The sequence below is a fragment of the Bos indicus x Bos taurus genome, chromosome 13, assembly GCF_003369695.1.
Source record: "Bos indicus x Bos taurus breed Angus x Brahman F1 hybrid chromosome 13, Bos_hybrid_MaternalHap_v2.0, whole genome shotgun sequence".
NCBI classification, from domain to species: domain Eukaryota; kingdom Metazoa; phylum Chordata; class Mammalia; order Artiodactyla; family Bovidae; genus Bos; species Bos indicus x Bos taurus.
The window spans coordinates 58,477,965-58,504,648 of NC_040088.1; the positions used below are offsets into that span (position 1 = coordinate 58,477,965).

The 26,684-nt window shown below is 41.6% G+C and overlaps 1 protein-coding gene across 1 annotated transcript in view; it reads right to left on the minus strand.

Annotated features, from left to right (window-relative positions):
- The window catches only part of KIAA1217 (KIAA1217 ortholog), an 815,330-nt gene that overhangs the window by 513,952 nt on the left and 274,694 nt on the right, over nt 1-26,684 (minus strand). Inside the window, exon 2 of the mRNA XM_027559960.1 lies at nt 13,141-13,294. The gene's annotated coding sequence lies outside the window, so the exon portion shown is untranslated. The remainder of the gene's footprint in view (nt 1-13,140; nt 13,295-26,684) is intronic.

Genomic DNA, 26,684 nt, shown 5'->3' on the forward strand with positions numbered 1-26,684 from the left:
TTTTAAAAACAGATATTTTCTTTCTCCTGCTCCTCGCAGAGTGAAGGCTGAGGCAAGCAATTTTCTCTATTAATTGTCTATGAGATGTGGGATTTTTAAATACAATCCACTTTCTTGCTTTTTATCTATGTCTCCAATCTATTTGCACAGTCTGCCCTGGTCCTTTCTTTCTTTTTTAAATCTATTTATATATTTATTTCTGGCTCTTGGGTCTTTGTTGCTGTGTGGGCTGTCCTCGAGTTGTGGTAGGCAGGGGCTACTCTCTCACTGGAGTGTGTGGGCTTCTCATCATGGTGGCTCCTCTTGTTGTGGAGCTTGGGCTCTAGAGCACAGGCTCAATAGTTGTGGCACACGGGCTTAGTTAGTCTTTGGCACGTGGGATCTTCCTGGATCAGGGACGGAACCTGTGTCTCCCGCATTGGCAGGCAGATTCTCTACCAACGAGCCACCAACCTTTGTGTATAACTACTGGAACTCAGGTTCCGGGTCACAAAGAAGTGGTAAACAACCCAGAATAAATGTCTGTACTTCTGTGGAATTGCACTTTCACATGATATGTGGCCTTTGCAGGTATCCTTTCACTTTTATAACAGCTCAGGTGTACATGAAAATTAGATGTTTTATTTGATCCAGGATTTTAGACATGCTGTATCAGTATGTGTTGCACTTAAAGTTTAGTGCATTGTATCACTTAAATGAAAAAAAAAAAAAAGCCATTTTAAGGTTAATTCCTAATTCTAAAGAAAAAGATTATATCTTAATATTGGCATCTGTGTGGAACTGGAGGAGACATATTGAGGAAGGCTTCTTATGTGGATGTAGAATATTCTTTACTTTATCAATCAAAAATCTTCATTAATCTGTCTTGGTATACCTTTCTTGTGACCTACTCTGGGTAGGCCGATATGTAAAGTGCAGTTGAGCATTCAAGAATAAAAAGTGATAGTTCTGTATTGTATAAGTGATTACATCACTGCCAGTGTTATAAATGCTTACTACTCTCAGTGCTTCACATACTTTACCATGTGCAACTTCATTAACAGATATATGAAGTATGTACTTTAGTGATTATGCTTATTTTTAAATGAGGAAAGTAGGGTACAAAGATAATAGGATAATTAGGAAAGGCAAATTGCTAGTAAGTGATAAAAGCAGAATTCAAACCCTTGCAGACTGACTACAGAGACTATGTCATTCACTACTATACAACACTATTGATATGGTACTGTATGATACCAGACTACACCATGCTATCCAATACTATTCTGTACTATAAGATGGAAGCTATGTAGAGTTTAACAGGAAGATAATAGATACAAGTAGAAAGAATAAAGACTACACAGATTATGTGCTAAAGGTCACCATAACAGCATAGATTAGAGAATCACTATAAGGTGTGGTAAAATGATCAGGGAAGCTTCAGGGAAGACTTGGACCAACCTTAGCTGTGCATGCTGAGATACAAAAATAATGGTATCAAATGGTGCCCTTATAATAAATTGTTAACCCCATGTTAATGGCATGCTAAGAAATAAACAGAGCACACTGGAAAGTTTAACCCTTTAGTATCTCTGAAGAATCAAGAAAGCCTATGTGTTTCTTTTCTCCATGCAATCAGTAAGAAAGCACTTCCCAGAATACTGTGCAGTTATGTTGTGGCCTTAGGACATGGTTGGATGGCATCACCAACTCAACGGACATGAGTTTGAGCAAGCTCTGGGAGTTGGTGATGGACAGGGAAGCCTGACTGGCTGCAGTTCATGGGGTTGCAAAGAGTCGGGCACAACTGAGTGACTGAACTGAACAAGATTCTGGTCTAAACAATGTGAGCGGAAATTATGTTGCTGTTTCCAGGCCTGGCCCTAAACCTCCAAACAACTTAGAAGGTGTCTCCCTCCCTCTGAGACTGGGAAAGCTATAAGGTGGAAGAGACTATCCAGAGGAGTAATCTCAGAGGAACTACCTGCCTTACAAACCAGGACATGAACAATAAAGAAATCTTGTTTTAAACTACCAAGATTTTGAGTCTGCTTGTAATAGCAGAGAGTTTTAATTACCCTAACGAAACTGATATGGATGCAGACAAACAAAATCATCTCATAGTCCTTTTTTTAAAAAAAGAAATATTTATTTACTTATTTGGCTGTGCCAGGTCTTGGTTGTGGCACACAGGATCTTCAATCTTCGTTGTGGCATGTGGGATCTTTCAGTTTCAGCAGGGAAACTGTTAGTTGCTGCCTGTGGGATCTATTTCCCCGACCAAGGGTGGAACCCAGGCCCGCTGCACTGGAAGTGCAGAGTCTTAGCCACTGGACCACCAGGGAAGTCCCTTCACAGTCTTTTTTTTTTTAATTTATGTATTTATTTTAATTGGAGGCTAATTACTTTACAATATTGTAGTGGTTTCTGCCATACATTGACATGAATCTGCCATGGGTGTACATGTGTTCCCCATCCTGAACCCCTCTCCCACCTCCCTCCCCATCCCATCCCTCTGGGTCATCCCAGTGCACCAGCCCTGAGCACCCTGTCTCATGCATCAAACCTTGACAGGCAATCTGTTTCACATATGATAATATACATGTTTCAATGGTATTCTCTCAAATCATCCCACCCTCGCCTTCTCCCACAGAGTCTGAAAGACTGTTCTATACATCTGTGTCTCTTTTGCTGTCTCGCATATAGGGTCATCTTTACCATCTTTCTAAATTCCATATATATGCGTTAGTATACTGTATTGGTGTTTTTCTTTCTGGCTTACTTCACTCTGTATAATAGGCTCCAGTTTCATCCACTCATTAGAACTGATTCAAATGTATTCTTTTTAATGGCTGAGTAATACACATTGTATATGTACCACAGCTTTATTATCCATTCATCTGCTGATGGACATCTAGGTTGCTTCCATGTCCTGGCTATTATAAACAGTGCTGCAATGAATATTGGGGTACACGTGTCTCTTTCAATTCTGGTTTCCTCGGTGTGTATGCCCAGCAGTGGGATTGCTGGGTCATATGGCAGTTCTATTTCCAGTTTTTAAGGAATCTCCACACTGTTCTCCATAGTGGCTGTACTACTTTGCATTCCCACCAACAGTGCAAGAGGGTTCCCTTTTCTCCACACCCTCTCCAGTATTTATTGCTTGTAGAATTTTTGATAGCAGCCATTCTGACCAGCGTGAGATGGTACCTCATTGTGGTTTTGATTTGCATTTCTCTGATAATGAGTGATGTTGAGCATCTTTTCACGTGTTTGTCAGCCATCTGTATGTCTTCTTTGGAGAAATGTCTGTTTAGTTCTTTGGCCCATTTTTTGATTGTGTCATTTATTTTTCTGGAATTGAGCTGCAGGAGCTGCTTATATATTTTTGAGATTAATTCTTTGTAAGTTGTTTGGTTTGCTATTATTTTCTCCCATTCACAGTCTTTTAAAGGAAATGTCTTAGAGGATACAGAAAATCTCTTTGCAGCCCTCAAAATTTCCCTTTGCTTAGTTATTTCCTATCTTTTACTTTGTTCAGTTCAGTTCAGTTCAGTCGCTCAGTCGTGTCCGACTCTGCGACCCCACGAATCGCAGCATGCCAGGCCTCCCTGTCCATCACCAACTCCCGGATTTCACTCAGACTCACGTCCATCGAGTCAGTGATGCCATCCAGCCATCTCATCTTCTGTTGTCCCCTTCTCCTCCTGCCCCCAATCCTTCCCAGCATCAGAGTCTTTTCCAATGAGTCAACTCTTTGCATGAGGTGGCCAAAGTACTGGAGTTTCAGCTTTAGCATCATTCCTTTTACTTTGTTAGTTCTAGGCATTTTCAAGAATGAGAAGGTCACTTGTATGATAATCAAAAAAGAATGATACTTGATTTAGGACAACTTTGATGATTATATACTATTTTAGGGTCAACATTCACTAAAACAACAATACTATTATAATAACTAATACTTACTGAAAAATTTGTATTAATTTTTGTCTTACGTATTTTATGTGTCTTATTGTGTTTAGATTTTAGAAAAATTTGAGTATGACTATGACTTGTTAGCAGCAGGTCAATGTGATTTTAACACTACCTTAAAAAAATTCTTGTGCTCAGAATGATTTTCGAACTCCTAGAAAAAACAAAAAGTAACTTTTAGGTATGTGAAGATATAACTTGGCCATATTTCATCAGCACTGATTTTCCTAAAGTTTTGACAATGTTTCCTGAAACACTAAAAAATACTTTTCCACCGAACTTGAGATTTCTAACTGAAGCTCAAGAGTTAGATGCCATGTTGATCTCATATACCATTAAGTGGCCAAATGGTACACTTTATCATAACCACACGGGATTATGGGAAATTCTCTCTCCTTTCTCATTTCTTCACATAGCAGACTAATGGTAGAGGAGCTATCATTTCAGTCTTTTGTTTCCAACAAGCCAATGCATGTAAACAAGCAATTATTTCTGTAGCATACATTCTCCTACACTGTTTAAAGCAATGATTTGTTTATTTCAAACTGTAAACTCTACTTTCTGCATATAAAACAAATTACTTTTTGCATGAATATGAGAACACATTGTTTCCCTAAATTAGCTAGTAAAAAAATTCTCTCTCCCACCATCACAAATTAAATAGGTTATTAAATTCCATTATCTTAAGTGCATGCAAGTGCCCCTGGCTTAAGAGAAACATTTCTGCAGATGCTATTTATCCAAAATCAAAATTGTCTTTTCTGGGTAGCTATGAAATAAAGATTCATGACCTTACATGAGGCAAAAAGAAAACAAAAAACAAAGCTCAATTTATGTAAAAATGATGTCATTAAGCTCTGCTGAATGTCTTGGTATCTCACCTACTGCTTTTCAAGAAAATATAACCAATGACATTTTACACACATTAATGTTCCCATTCTATAATTCAGTAGGAGGAGTATGTTGAATGCTTTCAGCGACACATCTCATGGTTAATGACATTATCTTGGGTACTGACTCTGAGTTTCACTATGAACACATCCATTTGTCCTTCACTTTCAGATTTTCATCTTTAGTTTCTTCCTCCATCTCCACCTCCTTCCCTTTAAGGCAGACCCTGGCCATGACTTACAGCCTAATTTCCCTTCTCTCTCTACATTCCAGTACTAGCTTCCCTTTCTCTGCCTCACATATAAAATTCACTGTGTTTTCATCCAATCTCCATAACTCCTGATTTATCCGAAACCTGGCCCCCCCAAACAGCAGGACATTTCTGAGTCCTATATTTCTGAGATGATAACTGAAGGCTATCTCCACACCATAGAGTCACTCAAGTTAGTAGATGGTACAGAGCTTTCAGTCAGATGTGATCAATTCTCATTTTTTGTTGCAGTACAGTATTTGTGTTCTGCAATATCCAATGGGATGAGCAGACACTAAAACACTGTTCCTAGGGAAGAAAAGAGGGTATAGCTCAAGAGAGCCTCTGGTCACAACTTTTTTGTCAAACGATTAATACATAATCTTTATTAATATGTTTTGGTCTGACATCTTATGTAACATATATGGTTGATTCAATAACATGACTCACGGCCAGCAGTGCTATCACTCACACCCAAAGTTTACTGAGCACATACTTTGCCAGTAGGGCACGTCACAGCCTTACTGTACTGGATGGCTGAGGAGACCATCTGCTCTTTGCTTCGGGGCGATTTTAAACGGTGACATCATCAACACACAGTGCAAAAATGTGACACTAAAATAGACCGTGAAAATGACACTTGTTTACAGTATGAGCCACACAGGGAGGCAGAGGGTGGCCTTGTTCAACCTCAGCTAGAAATATGCCTATGTTTTCAGCAACTTGTCCCTGAATGACTGTGAAAACACTTAAGTATTGATTTATTAAATTTTAGTGACCAGGCGAATTTACAAATATGGGCTCTGTGAATGACGAAAACTGCATTTCAATCATAAAAAAATGTTACGGACGAGGATCGAACCCACATCTCTTTACGTCTTCTGCAACGGCGGGTGGGTTCTTTACCACTAGTACCATCTGGGAAGCCCAGACTAAGATGCTATCAGTGGCCAAAAAAGGTTCCAGTTTTTAAAGGCACGTTTTCTATTGACTGACACGTGTGGAAATTGGTGTCAACTTAATCCAGCTGAAGTTCAAATTTTTTGATAAAACTGTATTTTTAAAAAGTCTTCCATTCTCTTGTCTCTACTGGGTACTCCTAAGTTACAGTTCATCTTATTGGGCGTTTCAATCCTCTGAAAGTTCTGACTTTCTAAAAAATCCCAAGCCTGCATGGTTTTGGCAACTAAACACAGAGTTCAGTATTGTCTTTAGGGAAACCCCTCACTCAAAGGCAAGGGGAGAACTTTCCCCATTCATCCTAAAGAAAGAGACTACTATCTCACCACCAAATCTCTCAGTTTTCTACCACTAAGGAATTCCTCTCTTGCTGTGCTCCTGTCTGCTAGTTTTATGCAAAATGCACTCTCTGAGCTTTTTTTTTTTTTTTTTTTAGCAGGATCAAGGAAGTCACAGGGCTGGTGTCTGTGGCAGGGATGGGTTTAGGGAAGGCTGCCTTGGAAGACTTCTGGAAGGATGAACTGGGGTTTCTATTTTTTTTTTAATGAAAAAAAATTTTTTTGGCCACACTATATGGCAGGTGGGATCTTAATTTCCCTACCAGGGATTGAACCTGTGCCTCTTGCATTTGAAGGGTGGAGTCTCAACCACTGGACCACCAAGGAAGTCCCTGAGCTGGGGTTCTAAATAGTGAGATTTGACAGGAAGCCAAGATCTTGGGTTTATCTGGCTTGGTTTTCTCTTTAAGATTCACCCTGCAACCTGTTTCAATGGGAGTTTAAAACCATGTTTCAAAATCCTTTCTGATGCGAATCCTGAAGTATTCTCAGAACGTCAACATAATCCTTTGCCCAAGGACTCACCACCTGTCTGCACAAACACCTTAGGTCTGCTTTAGATCACAAAATGGAAATAAAGCTTCAAGGTGAATTGAGAGAGTAGCATGGAAACATATACATTACCATATGCAAAATAGATAGCCAGTGGGAATTTGCTGTATGACTCAGGGAGCTCAAACCAGTGCTCTGGGACAACATAGAGGGGTGCGATGGAGTGGGAGGTGGGCAGGAGGTTCAAGAGGGAGGGGACATATGTATACCTATGACTGATTCATGTCAATGTATGGCAGAAACCAACACAATATTGTAAAGCAATTATCCTTCAATTAAAAAATTAAAGTTTTTTCAAAGTCTTATTCAGATTGCCTTTAGGTTTTTTAGTTAAATGTAGAAATGATTCTTCCTTTTTCTCTTTACTTTGTTTTGGTCAAAGAAAATGTCAGTGTCGATTCTGTCTAAACGTAAAATCATGTCATTGGATTCCTGGGGGGAAAAAACCCTACATGAAATGTATATTCAGATGCTACGGGTGAAAGCCTGGTTTAGAAAAGCCTTTGTTCTGTGGTGGAGGCTGCCATAGTTCTTCCATTGCATCAGTTTTTACTTACACATTTTAATGAATAAAAACATGCAGACTGACAATCCACCAGAATCATCAAATAGCAATTACCAAGGAACAGAACAGCTTCAGTGAGAAGTGAAGAAGGACAAAAAGTATCATCAAATGAGTTTAAAATTTTTTTAGGTAGAGCACCAAATTGACCGTTTCATTTCCCCGTAACTGATTTCTTTTGCTTCAAGAGAAACCCACAACTTGTTGCAATCTGATTCCTGCAATGTTGTTAATAACATAGAGGCAACAGTACTGCCAGCAGTCTGTTTATAAGCGTGTTAGGCGGTCATGAGTATGCTTCCTTGAAGACAGCTGCCCAGAAGAAAATAAGAGAATACCTCTCCTATGTCTGGAGGTCCCTTATGTAACAGGACACTGAGGAGTTGTCTTATTCGCCTCTGCCTGGCTCATTAGCTGTGTGACCTTGGCCAAGTTATTTCATCGTGGTCATGTTCCCTCAACTGTAGACTGTAGTTTTTTTACCAAAGTTCATTATCACACTGAATTGTACAAGATCTTAATAAGAGAATGGATTTACCGCTTTTGAGTGCTCTGCATTCAAGGAGTCACCATAGATATATTATTTCGGCATCATAATTTCATCTTTTGATTATTCTGCACTTCCTGTGCCTGCCTTCCACAGCCAAGTGGAGCCCACACCCCAGAGATACAGAGTTTGGGGTGACAGCTGTCTCATAAGCAGGGGACACTGTCCAGGGCCGGGAAAGCAGTCAGGCACCAGAGGGGGAAAGAAGTTAGCAAAATTTGAAGTGTCTTTATTACAACTCAACTAGTTTTTAAAATTTCCATTTCTTTTCAACAAATATGTTTTCTTCCTCTCATGGAACTAAGAACATATGTGCTGCCTGGCAGATGATTTCTGCAACTCTTAAAGTTGGGACTGGGGAAGGCTGACTCACAATTTCTTCCATGGCACGTGTGAAATCTTTCAGGAAAACTTGGAGCCGGGAAGAGCCATGGGATTTTTAGATGATGCTTTCCATTGCCTTTCAATTAAATTGGTAGAAAAGAATAGATCGATTATTTGCTTCTATTTCTGACCCTTTAGAACTAATTTTTAAAGCAGTAAAACCAGATGGGATGAACAAAAGGTAGTAACATGGAAAGAAGGTCACACTTGCAGAGGGTTTTAGCTTTTCCATCATCTGAATTATCTGATCTTGGGGAAATCCTGTGGTGCAGGTTTGACCTGTGACAAGGACAAAGGCTCTCCGAGATTCAATAGCCATTGAGACTTTCAGTTCAGTTCAGTTCAGTTCAGTCGCTCAGTCGTGTCTGACTCCTCGCAACCCCATGAATCGCAGCACGCCAGGCCTCCCTGTCCATCACCAACTCCCGGAGTTCACTGAGACTCACGTCCATCGAGTCAGTGATGCCATCCAGCCATCTCATCCTCTGTTGTCCCCTTCTCCTCTTGCCCCCAATCCCTCCCAGCATCAGAGTCTTTTCCAATGAGTCAACTCTTCACATGAGGTGGCCAAAGTACTGGAGTTTCAGCTTTAGCATCATTCCTTCCAAAGAAATCCCAGGGCTGATCTCCTTCAGAATGGACTGGTTGGATCTCCTTGCAGTCCAAGGGACTCACAAGAGTCTTCTCCAACACCACAGTTCAAAAGCATCAATTCTTGGGTGCTCAGCCTTCTTCACAGTCCAACTCTCACATCCATACATGACCACAGGAAAAACCATAGCCTTGACTAGACGGACATTTGTTGGCAAAGTAACGTCTCTGCTTTTGAATATGCTATCTAGGTTGGTCATAACTTTCCTTCCAAGGAGTAAGTGTCTGAGACTTTATTCACTCTATTCACTGAGTTCTTTGCACTACACTGCATACTATTTTTTTTTTTTTTTTGGATTCACATAGTTCAGCTTTGATTATAATTAAAGTAATAAAAAGTATGAAAAACTAGAACATGATTCTTGTTAAAAGAATACATTTGGGGAAATGTTCTTTGGCTATCCCTGTAATTGATCAAGTGTTTGATGGAAGTTATTTTACTAGATATGTGGTCCCTGAGATCCATGCAAAAAGAACAGATCAAGGACCTTAGCTACATGACCTGTTGTAAAAGGTTCAGGGATCAAGTCTGATAGCCTGTGGACAAACATACAGATCCATTCAGTGTCATGAGTTGTCTTTCAGAGTATTTTATGTGTTGTTTACAAATTAAACGCCCTGATGATGGGAAAGATTGAAGGCAAAAGGAGAAAGGGGTGGCAAAGGATAAGATGGTTAGATAGCATCACTAACTCAATGGATATGAATCTGAGCAAACTCCAGGAGACAGTGGAGGACAGAGGAGCCTGGGGAGGAGTCCATGGGGTTGCAAAGAGTCAGACACGACTTAGCGAATGAACAACAACAACCATACAAATTAAATATGAAGTCCAATAAGGGTCCCTTACAGATTTGACAAAGTATTTCTTTTAAGCACTTCCTCATAATGCACTCTAGGTACTGCTCCCTGCAGAAGGCCTGTGGGTGGTGGTCAGTGGCAGCCCTAGAAGCCAGAGGAGGACCTGTGGGTGAGGAATGGGGAAATGCAGGGAAGCAGGACTTGGAGAGGATGGACCCCAGCCTGAACAGTGGCAAGCACAGACTGCAAAGTTCCCCCAGCTCGGAAAGCAAAGGCACTCCAAAAACTCCTGCAACAGAGGCCAGAGCAAGAGTCAGGAACCAGAAACACTAACTACAGGCTAAGTGGCCATCATTCTGATTCATTCCAGAGTTTGGTTCAGATCCTGGGCTCATCACTTAATAACTAAGTGACCTTGAGCAAAGCACTTACACTTTGCAGAGTCCTGTTTCCCTGTATGTAAGTGAGGAAAAGACACCTCCCTGTGCGTGGCTGGGAGGATTAAAAGATATCACCTACACTGCACAGCACGCGCACACAGTAGACATTCAACAAATAGTTGTTATTATTTCATATCATTGTGATTATCCACAATCCAGGGATTGTTAACATCACCCAATGCTATAATTTGAAACACGTTTATTCTTTATATTCTAACAAACTATTTCAAAGCCTGTTTTTCAAATACATTATCTAGTTTGAGCCTAAAAAAAAAAAATCCCTGTATATGTTCTGCTCTGCTTATCAAAGGCTCTCCGTAATGTTGACTCAAGGGTAAGTCAATTACACAGGATACTGTTCTGCCTATTATTCTTTTTAAACCACATTCCTTGTGGTACTGGGTCAATTTCTTGACTTCCTATTCCCTCTTACCACATTCCATAGCCTAAAAAGATGCCAGTTAAGCTTTAACCCTCCTTTGAAAGTGAATTTTCATCTCTACTCTTTTTTTTTAAAGTTATTTAAAGTAGTGGCAAGTTCTTTGAGTGCCCTCCAAACCCCAACCCAGGCAACAAAATAGTAATAGGAGAAAATTATGAGTGCTTGGGCCAGAGTCCTCCCGCTGAGCATGATGACTTTGTAATGAACTACGCATCCATAAACGGTTGACTCTTTGATCTCTGGCCGCTTGTACAGCTCTAAAGAGAAAGGCATTCCAGCCCAAACCACACAAAGAGAGAAGGAGCACAGGTTATTTATGGGAGCCCACTGACTCTGAGTGTAGCCTGGCTTTTTCAAGATTCAAACACACACATCATTTTGACTGCCAAATCTGCTCCCTCCCCTCATGGAGTCTAATGGGGCTGGAGTGTAGGAATGTCTGATCTCTGGCTTCTCCTTGGGGTGAGAAAGGTAGCTGGTTTGGCAGAGAGACAGACACAACAGTATTCATAGAGACAGTAGAAAATCGACTCCATATGCCTAGGAAAGGAAATCAGAGTCAATCACCAGGAGCTTTAAAAGGACTCCTGAATTCCCTTTCTGAGGTTCAGCTTCTGGCCAAGAGTAAACAGGACCTACTAACCAGCTCTCCAGCCGTACAAAGTCCGGTATCCACATGTCCCCTCTTATCTGAAGGTGTTCCACCAATGTTGTCACTTTACAGAAGGAAACACTCTAGCTTCTTGAATTCAGAAGCTGTTTTGCAAGTCTGACTCTTGTATTAGTGAATTTCCTGCATCAGAGCTGGTATAAACATGGAAGCCATGAATCCTTGATTCTGAAGTTGTTGAAACTAAGTTCAATGACCTCTTGCCAGTGACTCTAGAGTTATGATGTTTTGGGGTAACAATGCAATTTGGCTGACTCACGTTGCTCACTAAAGCAAATCCAAGGTTATAACCACTGTACTGGGATAGGAGCTATCTCTTTTCTATCTTAGCTTCCTGTGGATCAAATACCAAAATTTTACAGTATGGTGTAAAATGGTAAGGGCTATATGAAGACTTCTGTAATGCGACCTCATGAACTGTAGCCTGCCAGGCTCCTCCGTCCATGGATTCTTCAAGCAGGAATACTGGAGTGGGTTGCTATTTCCTTCTCCATCTATAATCGGAGGAAACTCAAAACGAAAATTGCTTTTATTAAAGTATTGAACTAGTGGATTTGTGAAGGGGAACACTGACTGAAATCACCCCCCACCCCCAGCCAGGCAAGATAGTTGCCACTTGCCTGAATCATCCTAGAACAGGAGGTCATGGTAAGGAGCACAGAACTAAAAAGTTACCACCAACAGGAAAAATTTGTGAAAGGTCAAAAGGAGAGAGGAGATGCAGCTATATATGTCTTATTAATCTCCTAGAATCCTCGCTGGAATCCATCTTGGCTGAGTGACACATGCCACCAGAGTTCACCAGAAAGGACCCTGAGTCAAAATGATTGGCCAGAGACCATCTGGAAACTAACCCCATCCCCATAAAACCTGAGACTGTGAGCCACGTGGCAAAGCAGTCCTCTTGGGTTCTCTTACGCTCCTGCTCTCCACCCAGGTGCCTCTGCCCCCAAAAGTCTCTTGCTCTGTCAGTGTGTGTGTCCCCTCAGACAATTCATTTCTGAATGTGAGGCAAGAGCCTACTCTCAGGCCCTGGAAGGGGTCCCCCATCCTGCAGCAGATTTATGATCAGAATTTGGGCCAAATGAGTACAATTAAAGCTGGGGGGTCGATTTGGTCATCCCACCATTCAAGACACCTAAATCCACCTCTGTAGGTGATCTGGGCAAAGCAAAAGAACCTCAATGAAACTGGCAAGCTAATTTTGCTACTTTTGTGGGACCTTGACTTAGATCAAAGTCATTATTACTGGGTAGGCCTTTAAAAGGATCTTTTGATTCACTCTATTTACTCCATATATACAAAGTCATTAGATACCTATAGGGGTTCACATGTTGTCTGCCAAAGGTTCATGATCTTTGAACATTCTCTTAGTCTAGTCATCATGATGGCTTCAAGCCAGAGTCTGAACACAAAGACAGGTACAAAAGTGTACATAAAACATAGCCTGAAAGGTAACACCTATATCGACAGAGCTGCCTGAAAGCTCAAAGAAAGAATGGCTAAAAAAATAAAACAGCTGGATATCAGAATGAATACACATTGGAGGAAGAGTGCATGGATGGACTCAGATGTATTGTTCCACGGGGCTCAAGGAGGAATTAACAGAAGCCAAGTTTTATAGATAGACCTTTAGCTCGTAATTCGTTCACTGTCAAGATGATGAATGCTCACTTTATGATTTAATAAAAAGAGAGACTTACCTAGCAAAAAATGAAGAGGAGGCGTCCTCCACTGATAAGTGGCACAGTCTTTGGGGGTGACACCCAGGGCCTCTGGATTGAGGCTCCAACCCCGTCACCCGGACACACAGCACACAGCACAATCCGTACAAATTCAGGACCTCAGTATCTCCATCTGAAAAATGCAAATAATAATGTCATGGTTTCCACCAAGTCACTGCAGAGTAATTAGAAATTTAAGCTGATTAAAACACACAGGAAGGATATAGAGTACAATGTATGCATGATGTGAAGAGCAGAATGGGTTGTAATCCTATATACGCTTCTGTACAAGTTACCCAAGTCAGAAGTTTTTAACTTCCAGTTTTTCACAAAGCCTTAGTCAGACACTACTAAGGAATGTAAACACATTAAACTGATCAACCATGAAAAGAAGAGCAGACTTGTGTAGTTTGGGCTTTCCTGGTGGCTCAGACGGTAAAGAATCCTCCAGCAATGTGGGAGACCTGGGTTTGATCCCTGGGTTGGGAAGACGCCCTGGAGAAGGGAATGGCAACCCACTCCCAGTATTTTTGCCTGGAAAATTCCATGGACAGGGGGAGCCTGGCAGGCTACAGTCCATAGGGTCACAAAGAGTCAGAAACAACTGAGCGACTTTCACACTTGTGTCGCTGGAGGCAGAAGGAAATCAGAAAAGGCCAACTGAGAATCAGAGACTGAATGAAAGGCTGAGTTGTCTCTGACTCACCTCTCTGCTCCCTTTGTTGGGAGTGATGGGCAGCAGGGATTGCTGGATCATTTCAAGTGCCTGATGCACAGAGAAGTCTGGATTCCATCAGCCATGCCAATGAGAAGTAACCATGGGACTGGGGACCCATAGCAGGAGGCTGGGTCACCGAAGAACATGAGGTGCCCAACATAAAGATACTGAAATTGTGGATGAAATCAAGAGGACCTCGTCTGCAGAGCAGGAGTCCAGGATCATTGAGGAACTCCAGGAAACAGAATTTGATTTTGCCATCTTTCCCTACAGTCAGCAGATTTCTATGCTGCCAGGAGCTCTAGTAGTTTAGTTGATGTCAGTGAACTGAGTGAGCACAGAACAGGACAACCTTTAGGACAACATTTCCCCAAATGGAAACCTGTTTACTTCAATTCTTCTTAGTATCCAGAGAAACACGTTGCTAATTAGAAAGAAAATCATGGATGAAACGATAGAGAAAAAGAATCATTGAACGCAATTAAAGTGTGTCAAAACACATTACTGAGTTTTGACCTAAAATAGCCATTTGCAATCATTTGGTAGTTAAAAAATAAAAAATACTTGGTGGTACCTGAAAATCTCATCTTTGAATAAAATAAAGAGGTCTCTAGAATAATTTGGGAGAAGGCAATGGCGCCCCACTCCAGTACTCTTGCCTGGAAAACCCCATGGATGGAGGAGCCTGGTAGGCTGCAGTCCATGGGGTCGCTAAGTCGGACACGACTGAGCAACTTCACTTTCACTTTTCACTTCCATGCATTGGAGAAGGAAATGGCAACCCACGCCAGTGTTCTCGCCTGGAGAATCCCAGGGACGGGTGAGCCTGGTGGGCTGCCGTCTATGGGGTCACACAGAGTCGGACACGACTGAAGCGACTTAGCAGCAGCAGCAGAATAATTTGAATTGTTGTTGTTCAGTTACTTAGTTGTGTCCGACTCTTTTCGACCCCGTGGACTGCAACACACCAGGCTTCCCTGTCCTTCACCTTCATAATTTGAATACTGCAACCCAATTTGCCACATTTTGGAAGAGAGCACTTGTTTAGTAAATTTTAATTTAAAATCAGCAGAACTCCAAAGTAATTCAAAATTTAGAGACGTCAGGATAAGAGACCACTGAGTCTGAATGATTGAAGTGTTATTGTTTGACCACTGCAAACTACTACTGGTAGCAGATTTATGGAAAACATTATATGATTCAGAGCAACGTTTTAATCAATCCGAAGGTTATCCTGTGCCAGCATAATTGTGAGGAAAGCAACTGTGAAACTTGCCCCTTTTTGCAACAGAATTTCTCTCTCTGGTCCACTGGCTACCAATTAAATTTTCTCATTTATGAAATCCAAATGGTTGCACTAGATAGAATGCAAGAATATAAAATGAGATTTCTCCTAAATGTGAAATAGCTGATGGCATTCACAGTTAAAGAAATGCTATCTGATACATGGATACCAAGGCGGGAAGGGTGGTGGTGAGAGGAATTGTGAGATTGGGATTGACACATATATACACTATTAATCCTATGTATACGTTAGATAATTAAAGAGAATGGCAACCCACTCCAGCATTCTTGCCTGGAGAATCCCATGGACAGAGGAGCCTGGCCGGCTGCAGTCTGTGGAGTCACAAAGAGTCAGACAGGACTGAATGACTGCTACCACTAGAAACTAACACAACATTGTGAAGCAACTAGACTTTAATATAATCAAGTTTAAAAAAATGAAAGCTTTATGAACATTCAAAAAAAAAAAAATACTGTATGAAGTGTACAAAGGTCAGGGATTCTTGTTTATTTGGGAGAAAATATTTGCAAAAGAAACAACTGGCAAGGGATTGATCTCCAAAATATACAAACAGCTCATGCACCTCAATAACAAAAAAACAAATAACCCAATAAAAAAAAATGTGTAGAAGACCTAAATAGACATTTCTCCAGTGAAGACATACAGATGACCAACAAATGCATGAAAAGATGCTCAACATTACTGATTGTTAGAGAAATGCAAATCAAAACTGCAATGAGTTTTGATTTGCAAATCAAATGCAGTCAAATGCAAATCAAAACCTATCACCTCACACCTGGCAGAGTGACCATCACTAAAAAATCTACAAACAATAAATGCTGGAGAGGATGTGGAGAAAAGTTCCTATGAAATAAAGCACTTAAACTCTTTGCTAGCTATTGCTGGTTCAATGTAAAACAGATAATATCTGAAGCTGAAGGAATGACGTCACCCCCTAAAACACACGTTTTATTTCTCAATGCCTGATGCTAATGTATAAAGGTATATACTTTTAACTGAGTTGGATTACAAAAGAATACATTGCTAGAAATTATTACAATATATTAACCCTGCTTAGAACAGTGTTATGAGTTCTATAGTAATTTAATAAATCAACAGAGGGCATATGGAATTTTTATTAGCCAGAGTCTTTTATGCAATGTAGGAGACCTGGGTTCGATCCCTGGGTTGAGAAGATCCCTGGAGAAGGGAAAGACTACCCAATCCAGTATTCTGGCCTAGAGAATTCCATGGACTGTATAGTCCATGGGGTCACAAAGACTCAGACAGGACTGAGCAACTTTCACTTTTACTTTCTAACACATTTTCTCTCTGAAAATGGAGTATGGGGGAGGCCAGCAGGGGGAGCTGTCCAAAACCCAAGGCCCCTTTGTGTTTTAGGGAAATTCTCCCCACTGTACACACTTGTTCAGAGTATCTGTCTCCTCATCCTCCAACCTAAGGAAGCTGGAAGAGTCAGATCCTCCTCAGATCTTCTCCTTCCCTTTCCCCTCATCACTTTTCAGCAGTCCTGGAAGCCAGGACCCGGACAGGTGACCTAAGCTCTTCTCTAAATCCCAAGGAAATGACTCAAAGACAATGGGATGGTTAGACGCAGTGATGGTGGCAAGGATGGCAGTGGCCTCGCCCTCATCACGTTTCTCCTGCTGCTTGATTGTCAGAACCCAGCTGGCTCTGCCCAGGGACCAGTCCTGGTCTCAGCAGCTCAGAGTCTGTGAACCCTCAGTTTCCTAGTTCAGGTCAGCTTCCTGCAATTTTCAGCAATTAGGAACTCTTCCCAGAGCAAATACATAGCCTTTATCTTGTTCTTCTGAATCTTTCTGTTCAAATCACCCAAAAGACTAACCCAAACAAATACCACCAAATACACATACAACAAGGCAATCTAACTTATTTGTATTTTCATTTTAAGATGCAATGCAGAGTTTTCTTTTGTTGTGGTGGTTGCTATTCAGTTGCTAAGTCATGCCCAGTGCTTTGCAACCCCTGGACTGCAACTTGCTTGGATCCTCTGTCCTCCGTGATCTCCTAGAGTTTGCTCAAATTCATGTCCATTGAATTGGTGATGAAATCTAATTTAAGAGTTTTCTTACCAACTGTTTATTATTAGTGGCCAGAAGAAAAGTTTAAAATATATATATACATACATGACTATTTTAGTGATAGAACTATTCTCAGAAATGTGACTATAAAACCATCCCAGTGAAAGACATTCAATTGTGCATATCTGAATATATAGCGAAACATACCGTCTCTTATACTGTAACTTAGTCAATGCTTCCTTTTTCTCTTGGAACTATTTCCAAAGTCTAAATAAAGAACCCCAACCAAACAATGACTCAGCTCTGAATCACTTTTAAGTCAGCCATCTTTCTCTATTAGAATCATGTCTGTGACTTTGCTCATAGAAGGCTCTCTGTTTATGATCGTTCTTTATCAATCCACAGGATCACTGTGACCTTTTATAAGTGTCCAGGTCCCTGACCAATTCTCCCTTATTATTCATACTTAAATTCAAAACACAGTGTCATGGAAACCCAACTAGCCTTTCAAATATATCCAACATAGTTGGAAGACTGAAAAGCATGAGTCAACACTTAAAGATTTCCCCAAAGACACAGCCTTCCCAGGGCCTTGTCTAAATGGGGAATCTCTCTAGATACAGGCAGAGCATCCTTCTCCCTCCATCTATCTCCCAAGTAGTCAAATTGGCACTGGGATGGGAGTTAGAGAGACGTAGAAAAGAGAAATAAGGTCCTAGAAATATTCTCTGGGGGTAAAAATGCACTGCCACCACTGCCTGAAGTTAAGGATTGAGATCACATTGTTTCTTCTGTAATGAAGTTTCATTTTATTGAGTCAACATGTTAGAAATAAAGGTATTTCTGGTTAGGGCCAAGACTGTGAAGTCAGGAAGTGGATCACAAAGAAAGAAAGAAGCACCCAGGAAAGAACATTTGTTTGAAGACTGGTAAGATTAAGTCTTTTTTTCTTTAAGTACAAATGAACTTACTCATGTTTGAAGGCAAAGGAGAAAGAGTCAAGTGGAGGATAAAATTGAAAATAGTTGAGAGAAAGTTCCTGGGGGTTGGTTTGATAGGATCCCAAGCTCTGGCCGAGAGACTGGTGTAGAAAAGAAAATGAAAGCACCTCCCTCTTTCCTCCTGGCTTCAGGGAACCGTGAACAAAAGAACTCATTGTTCCCAAAGGGCAGTCACTTAGGTATGGGCGTGGCTTTCCCCTCCCTCCATCCTCCATTAGTCCTTGTTTCTCCCTTAAAATCAGTTTGGCACCGGGAGGGAGAGAGAGACAAGAAAGAGAAAGAGGACCTCAGAAATAGGCACTGTGGAAGGAAATACATGGCCACTGACGCCTGAAGCCTTTAATTCCCTTCATGAATGAAATGCCCCAGAAACGCTGTCAGACCGTCGAGGGCCTGAGTCTGTTGAGTCTGTTTATCTGAAATTAGATGCAAAGGAGATGTTTGACTTCCAAGAAATAAAATGAATTGTCATGGTAGAGAAGATTTCATATAGGAAATACTATCCCGAAGCCTTGGAGCTTGAGCCCCCTCCCTCATAACTACCTACTGCAAATTATTTTCGTAATAAAAATGAGCTCCCAGAACAAACTAATTACATGGGAGAGCAACTTACACTTTACTGCAGTCTTCACAATATATTTTTTTTTCATCAAATGTGAGTTAGCCAAAGTAATTAGGAAAAATGATTAGCAAAGCTCTTTATTGAATATGGATCCAAGTCATTAAAAAAAATAAAGCATTTCTTTTGAAAATGGCTTTAAATCTATATTTTCTCCCAAGCGACCGTCTATTTTCCCTTCAACAATAGCTTTTTGGGGACATGTGGTAATCTAAGAGACTATAACTCTTCTCCTGAAATAATACCAAGTTCCTTTTGCCTTTCACGATAGAACACTAAGTTGGTAGAAAGTCGGTAGGAAGTTGGCTGCTTCTTTGCAAGAGATCATTGAAAGAACAAACTGCTGAAATCGCAGTACAAGTCATCTGAAGTGAGACCTGGGCATTACTTCTACTTTTGAAAAAGATGAGACCACCAGGCTATGTACGCTGTTTTTCAATTCTCAAGTAACGCTGGGCTTCTGAGAAGTAATGGTCGGTTTTGAAGGCATTTGTATCTCCTCTTTATATCTTTACTTTTTAAAATATTTTGGATATTTAGGAGTAAACAAGGATAAAACCCATCTGACTGAAATTGCATTTTCCCATGTGAGTTACTTCGGTTTAGTTGGAAAATCTACAATATAAGTTTAGCATTTCTTTTTTTTTTTTTCCTTTAAAAAAAATTTTTTTTTTTTTGCATTCTTGGCACTTAGGCTTGTAGAAAAATTTGACTACTAAAAAAACCTCTAAAAAGTAACAAAGATGGAAGTTAAAATTCATTTCTTGTCTTACACTGTTGGTGGGAATGTAAATTGATATAGCTACTATGGAGAACAGTCTGGAGGTACCTTAAAAAACTAAAAACAGGACCACCATACAACCCAGCAGTCCCACTCCCGGGCATATGCCCAGTGAAAACCATAATTCCAAAAGATGAATGCACCCCAGTAATTACTGCAGCAGTGTTTACAAAAGCCAGGACATGGGAACAGCCTAAATGTCTATCAACAGAGAAATGGATAAAGAAGATGTGGTATGTGTATACAGTGGAATATTACTCTGCCATAAAAGGAACAAAACTGTGCCATTTGCACAGATGTGGATGGACCTAGAGAGTGTCATGCAGAGTGAAGTAAGTCAGAAAGAGAAAAACAAATATTGTATATTAACACATATATGTAGAATCTAGAAAAATGGTACAGATAAACCTATTTGCAAAGCAAAGATACAGACACATTTGTAGAGAACAAATGTATGGATACCAAGCAGGGAAGGAGTGGGTAGGATAGATTGGGAGGTTGGGGTTGACAATATATACATTACTCTGTGTAGAATGGATGGCTGATGAGGATTTGCTGTATAGCACAGGGAGCTCTACTTGGTGCTCTATAGTTACCTAAATAGGAAGGAAATGAAAAAAAAGGGGGGGTTGTATGCGTGTGTACGGCTGATTTACTTTGCTATATGGCAGAAAAGTGAAAGTTGTGCAGTTGTGTCCAATTCTTTGGGACCCCGTGGACTGTATAATTCATGAAATTCTCCAGACCAAAATACTAGAGTGGAGACCCGTGGATTCTTTTTCAGCTGAGTCACCCGGGAAGCCTAAGAATACTGGAGTGGGTAGCCTATCACTTCTCCAGAGGATATTCCCGACCCAGGGATCAAACTGGGGTCTCCTGCATTGCAGGCAGATTCTTTACCAGCTGAGCTACCAGGGAAGCCCTGGTATGTATATGTATATGGCAGAAGTGGGCACAACATTGTGAAGTAACTATACTTCAATAAAAGTTTTTAAAAAATTACAGTTCTTCTGAAACGTTTTTGGGTGTGGATATTAAAACATAAAAGTAAAAAAATAGAAATAAAATTCATTTATTGAATTATTAAATTTTAATTTTATGTGTGTGTGTGTTAATTGCTCGGCCGTGTTAGATGCTATGACCTCATGGTCATGCCCCATGGACGCTATGACCACTAGGACCCCATGGACCCCACCAGGCTTCTCTGTCCATGGGATTCTCCAGGCCAAGAATACTGGAATGGGTTGCCATTTCTTTCTCCAGGGGATCTTCCCAACCCAGGGATCAAACCTGGGTCTCCTGCACTGCTGGTAGATTCTTCACAATCTGAGCCACCAGGAAACCCCAACTTATACATGGAGATAAAATTGATTGTATAACTCTCTGTTATTTCATTAGAAGTTCATTATTTAGATCTTCATGGAAAATGCAGCTTCTAAGCACTTTGGTGTGGCTATTAGCGCTACAAATGAACCAGCTGATTTTCCCCCCATCTTTCTTACAACAGACATTTATCATGTGGCTCTTTTGGCTCCAGCACTGTGCCCACTGTTGGATACATAGTCAAAAAAGGAAATCGCCAGGTCCAGCTTTTATGCTCATTGTCTAGCGAGGAAAAGCCCTTTGCAAGGGGTGCTGGTCCAATGCTCTCTTCTTACAGAGAAACTATCTCCTTCCTATGCCATAAAGCTACTTTGACCCTCCATTCCCCAAGCCCCACTGCTTCTCCATCACAATGAAGCAAGAAGGGGTGCACACACAACTACGGAAACTTGACTTGCACAGTCCTTGCTTCCTGAAGCATGTGAAGATAAGGTGCTTAGTCAATGTCTCTGAAATGATTGTGTGTCTGCTTCACCTGGGCTTCCCCAGTGACTCAGCAGTAAAGAATCTGCCTGCAATGCAGAAGACACAGGAGACATGGGTTCCATCCCTGGGTTGGAAGATTCCCTGATGGATGAAATGGCAACCCACTCCAGTATTCTTGCCTGGAACATTCCATGGACACAGAGCCCTGGCGGGTTACAGTCCATGGGGGTCAAAGAGTTGGACACGACTGAGCACCTGAACACCTGCTTGCTTCATATAAAGTCGAGAAGAGCTGAGTAAGGTTTTGGAAGCATCTGGACGTTGTCAGAGGATGGAGGTGGGAAAAAGAGGGAGGCAGACGGCCTCCTTGTCTATGAAACAGGACCCTTGCCCCTTTGCTAGGGGTTCACGTCAGCACTGCAATACCAATTTGAACTTGCAAAGTATATTTCTGTCATTTGTGACATTAATCACAGCCTCCCAGTGAGATGGGCCATTTTATGACTTTCATTTCCCTCCACAGAAATAAGAGACAAAAGGTTAAATGACTTTCCCAAAGTCAATAATAGACTTGGGACCTGGATTCAGAGTTTATAAATCGCTATCCTGTGCTGAGAGCACTCAACAAAATGTTTAACCTTGCCAAAAAAAAAAAAAAAAAAAACGGGCTCAGTTTTGCTGTTTAATTAGAATTAAGACGCATTAGGCAAGAAGACAGCACTTGATTCATAGCACGGTGACATTATTTTACTGCTGTTTCAGTTGAAGAACTCAATGTTCTTCCAACTTCTCAAAGTTTTCAGGAGACAGTCCCTGGATTACCACCTCAACCTGTGTTTATTCCCAAATATCATATATTAGCAAAACTGCCCTAAAACAAGAGAAAGTGTTAGTCGCTCAGTCGTGTCTGGCTCTTGGTGACCCTCATGAACTGTAGCCCGCCAGGCTCCTCTGTTCATGGAATTCTAATACTGGAGTGGATAGCCATTCCCTTCTCCAGGGGATCTTTGCCACAGGGATCAAACCCAGGTCTCCTGCATTGCAGGCAGGTTCTGTATTGCCTGAGCCACGAGGGCCCTAAGAAAATGCTAAATACTGCTGAGGAAAGAGTCACAAAGAGTTGGACACAACTGAGTGACAACTGACTGAGGAAATAATGAAAATTTTAGGAAAAGGGGAAATGCTCTCTTAATAATGAGAAAACCACTTACCCTAATTTGGCTGGGATAGAATTGGTCAGCTAGAAAATCCACTAGAGTAGTAGTATTCCAAAATCTAAGATTATGAACATGTCAGCTTCCCTAAACTGTGATGGTTCCAGAAATTACTCTATTATTTCTTTTTTCATTTTCCAAACTGACCAGTTATTCCCTAAAAGCTAACAGAGTGCCAGGGAACGGACTTATGTCATTTTGTCAGATTCCCTGGGAGACTAAAAGTTCTCCAAAGACAGGAGAAAGCCAGTCCCAGGGCAATCCTAACACGAGGCAAGTGAAAGTGAAAGTGAAAATCGCTTGGTCATGTCCAACTCTTTGCGACCCCATGGACTATCCAGTCCATGGAATTCTCCAGGCCAGAATACTGGGAGTGGGTAGCCTTTCCCTTCTCCAGGGAATTTTCCCAATCCAGAGATAGAACCCAGCTCTCCCGCATTGCAGGCAAATTCTTTACCAGCTGAGCCACAAGGGACACACGAGGCAAGGACTGAACAAAACACTCAGCCTAGTGTGAACCCATCTCTGGTGGACCATGCTGCCCTTGGAGACTTCTCAATTTTAATAACATGGATTGGAAGCAAATCTTTACAAATTTTCTTTACTACAACTTAGGTTTGGGGCATTACATAATGCATTCTTATTTCAGACAGTGAAGTCAGAGAAAAATGGCCACTTCGGATGAGAATTTGAACAGCAACATATTCCCAGTAAAACTGAATTTGGTATTGGTTTTAAGGGGAAAAAAATCCAATGTACTCTTAATGATCCTGTCAGATTTACTAAACATTGCCAAAGCTTTAAAGTTTAAATGCCACCAGAGGGCTTTCAGAAAGCTGCTCTATGGGGACAGAAAAGGCTGTGTGGTCTGGACTTGACTTTGGTCAAGACCAAAATGATGAGTAATGGACACAGCTTCATATTGCCCCCTGGTGGTGTCATGCTCAATGACGCTCAGAAACGTCAAGGTAGGGGTAAAACAAATATCTTTGACTTCCTTAGCAACACCTTCAAGAAAGGCTTCTGGGTTTAGACTTACAAGCATTTAGTTTTAGGCCTTCCTCAATTTTCATACATCTCCTGTATTCCACTTCTCCAAAGCTTTCCCTGGGTAGCAGGAAGGCAAACTCCTTGTGGGGAGCATTTAGGACTTCAACAAACCCAGCAACCCTCACAGACAGCCCGTGTATAAGATGGTGTTGAGCAGTGGGACTGTCCCAGGTCCCAAAATCAGTACAGAGGAAGTTTCCTATCGTCTGCATCCCTAAATCCCCATTCCTCAAACTCCCCCACCCCCACCCCAGGCATGACAGGGCGGCCAAAGGACCACTGAGCTCACGTTTGGCTTCAGCAGTCATGAATTTGCAGTTTAGAAAACAAAAAAGCCTTTTCCACCCAAGGTTTCTCTATGCCAAGCTGGGTAAGGAGTACAACACTGTCATTACCCGGTTAGTCCAAAGAAAGCTGGTTCTGTCACTCATATCTCTGCCTCTTCCTCTAGGGAGACCCAGATCTACTCATAAGCTGAAGCAGTCATCAAACTGGGAGTACTTCCCCACCGACCAGGGAGAAGAAGGATGGCTTTTAACCTCAGGACCATCTCTTTGTTCTCCTGAATGCTTGGGAGCCTGGGCAGAGCCCCAGAAGACTCAGACCTGCCTTCCTCCAGCATCTCCTTAGAAAAGGCTGCCTATGCCCAACCAAGCTCCTGACTTGTAGACATTTCAGACATTGGCTGGACAACAACCTGGTATCTGGAGCTTCGCATGGAGGTCCTGCTCCCAGCTGGGATTAGAGGCTGGGCAAATAGCACAGCACAAGAAAGAAGAGCAGGAACCCCGAGACTTTGCTAGTCCATCAACGTGTGCAGCTGGGGATGAAAAGAGGCTTTCAGAGCCCATGGGAAGAAGTGACGGCAAGGCTCTTAAATGACACGTCTGTAAGAAGAAGGGTGGGGTGACGCTGGCAGTGACATTCCCGATTCCCTTGTCCTGCAGTGATGACTCAGTTGATCTGACTGGTTAAGTGGGTCGGCCCTCTCTCCCTCCCTCCTAGCCTCCCCTAGCCCACCCTGCCCTTCCTATGTGTCCTTTCTGAATTTGCAGGCTCAGTGGAGTGGGACAAACTATGTGACTTGATCACGGCCCCAAACTGGCTCTTCTGGTCCACATGGCGGAACCAGCAGGGATGCTCAGCTGGACAGTGATAGAGAACAATGGGACTCAGTGAGAATGGGACTCAGTGACAACTCATATCGTGACCTCATGGCTTCCAGACCATTGGCTGGGACGCCCCAGCCTGAGGGCTGCCAAGAAAAAATGATGGAACTCGGTTCTCTTGGCCTCTGTTATCTGCCAGATAAATGTATCTTATGGGGACCATCCCTTATCTTGGCGGAGCCTCTCCCTCACATCAGGCCAGGTGATTTCCTCTGGAGGTTCGCGACACCTGCCCTCACCACTTTCCTGCTTCTCTCAGGTCTCCTTCTGACATATAAGAGGTCGCTGTGGGGTAGGCAGGGTGTTTCATCTTCTTTTGGGTCAGTCACACCATATACTGACACAGTTACTGGAAATTCAGGCCCTGTCGCTTCTATTTCTCTGTTGCTTTCTCAGAGCCATTACATTTCGTAGTCTCTCCACTTTGTCAGCTTTTGCTTTTTGAATGCACTTCTGAATACATATTTGCCAAAACAATTTCCACAATGAAAAAGCAATAAAGACTTATAAATCCACAAGGGGAGCACAACCCAAAGTATTCCAGCTTGTTTCAGTGTTGTGGTTTGGAGAGTATTCTTTTATATCGCTACAGAGTCAGAAAAATAATTTTACCCGAGGAGTAGCTCATGAAATGATAGGTTTTTGGGAAATCATACAACTTGGCTTCATGTCATTATTTTAATGGATCACAAAGCAGTTTATCTTCCCTACTTTCCAACTGGAAGACGTTATTTATTCAGAGGTGGTAAGATTGCTGTATTTAATGAGATAAAGTGTTTCAGCCTGGTGTTCAAGTCCCTGTAAAACCTAGCTACCTAACTATTCCTACCATGAACCCCTGATGCCCCTACAGGTAATTTTTCTTTTGGATCCTCATATATAAGGTGTTTATCACTAGCACAAAGCGTGTACACATGCTGTTCCTCCCCTAGAATATAATTTCCACCTCTTTCGTACATCTAAAACGTATCTATGTTTCCTGGTCCAGCTCAAATCCAGGGCAGTGTGCAGAAGTCACTCTTTGCTCAACCCAGCTCTGACCTCTCAAACACACACAGGCCCTGATCTGTCACTTCACCTCTGCACCCAGCTATTTGTTTTCTAATTAGATTGCAAGCTCCTTGTACTTTTATGTTCTCATTAAGCGCTGAACCCAGGGCTATGCCTATCTCAGGTGCTGAGCAGCTAGATGATGGAGTTCATGGAAAACAGCAGAGAAGCCAATGCAAACAGGATTAGGGGAAGATTATTTAGCATCACATACAAAGGTGAGCTGTAAGTGATGCTAAATGCTGGCCAGGTAGCCTCAGGGTAGCAGGATCTGACCCTTCCTTTCCCATGCAGACATAGGCTGGGTTTGCAAAGCATAACTTTTAGTAGAAATTAGGAAAATACCCGAATAGTTCGATGACTCAATCCACTAAGACAGCACAACTTGAAGATTCTGGTTCTAAATGTAATTCAAGCAGAGAAGGGCCCCTGTTTCTCACTTTGCTTTTCATGTACAGTCAAAGGCAGATGATTCTTGATTCTCCAGGTACAGGTTCTAAGTTTTATTGTTACTTTATCTCACTTGCCTACAACTTCCTCATTTATAAAATGAGGGGTCTGGAATATTAAATTGTTCTGCAGGATTCTTTATATCTCCATTCCCTACCTTTATAATCTACTTCCTTTTTCTTCAGCTCTTCTTCTCTAACTTTCACCGCATTCATCAATTTATTACCCATAACACCTATTGCTACCAGGTAAAAAAGGCATTTAATCTGTTCACCAAGACTTCTTATAAAAATGATATAGAACAGCAATTTAAA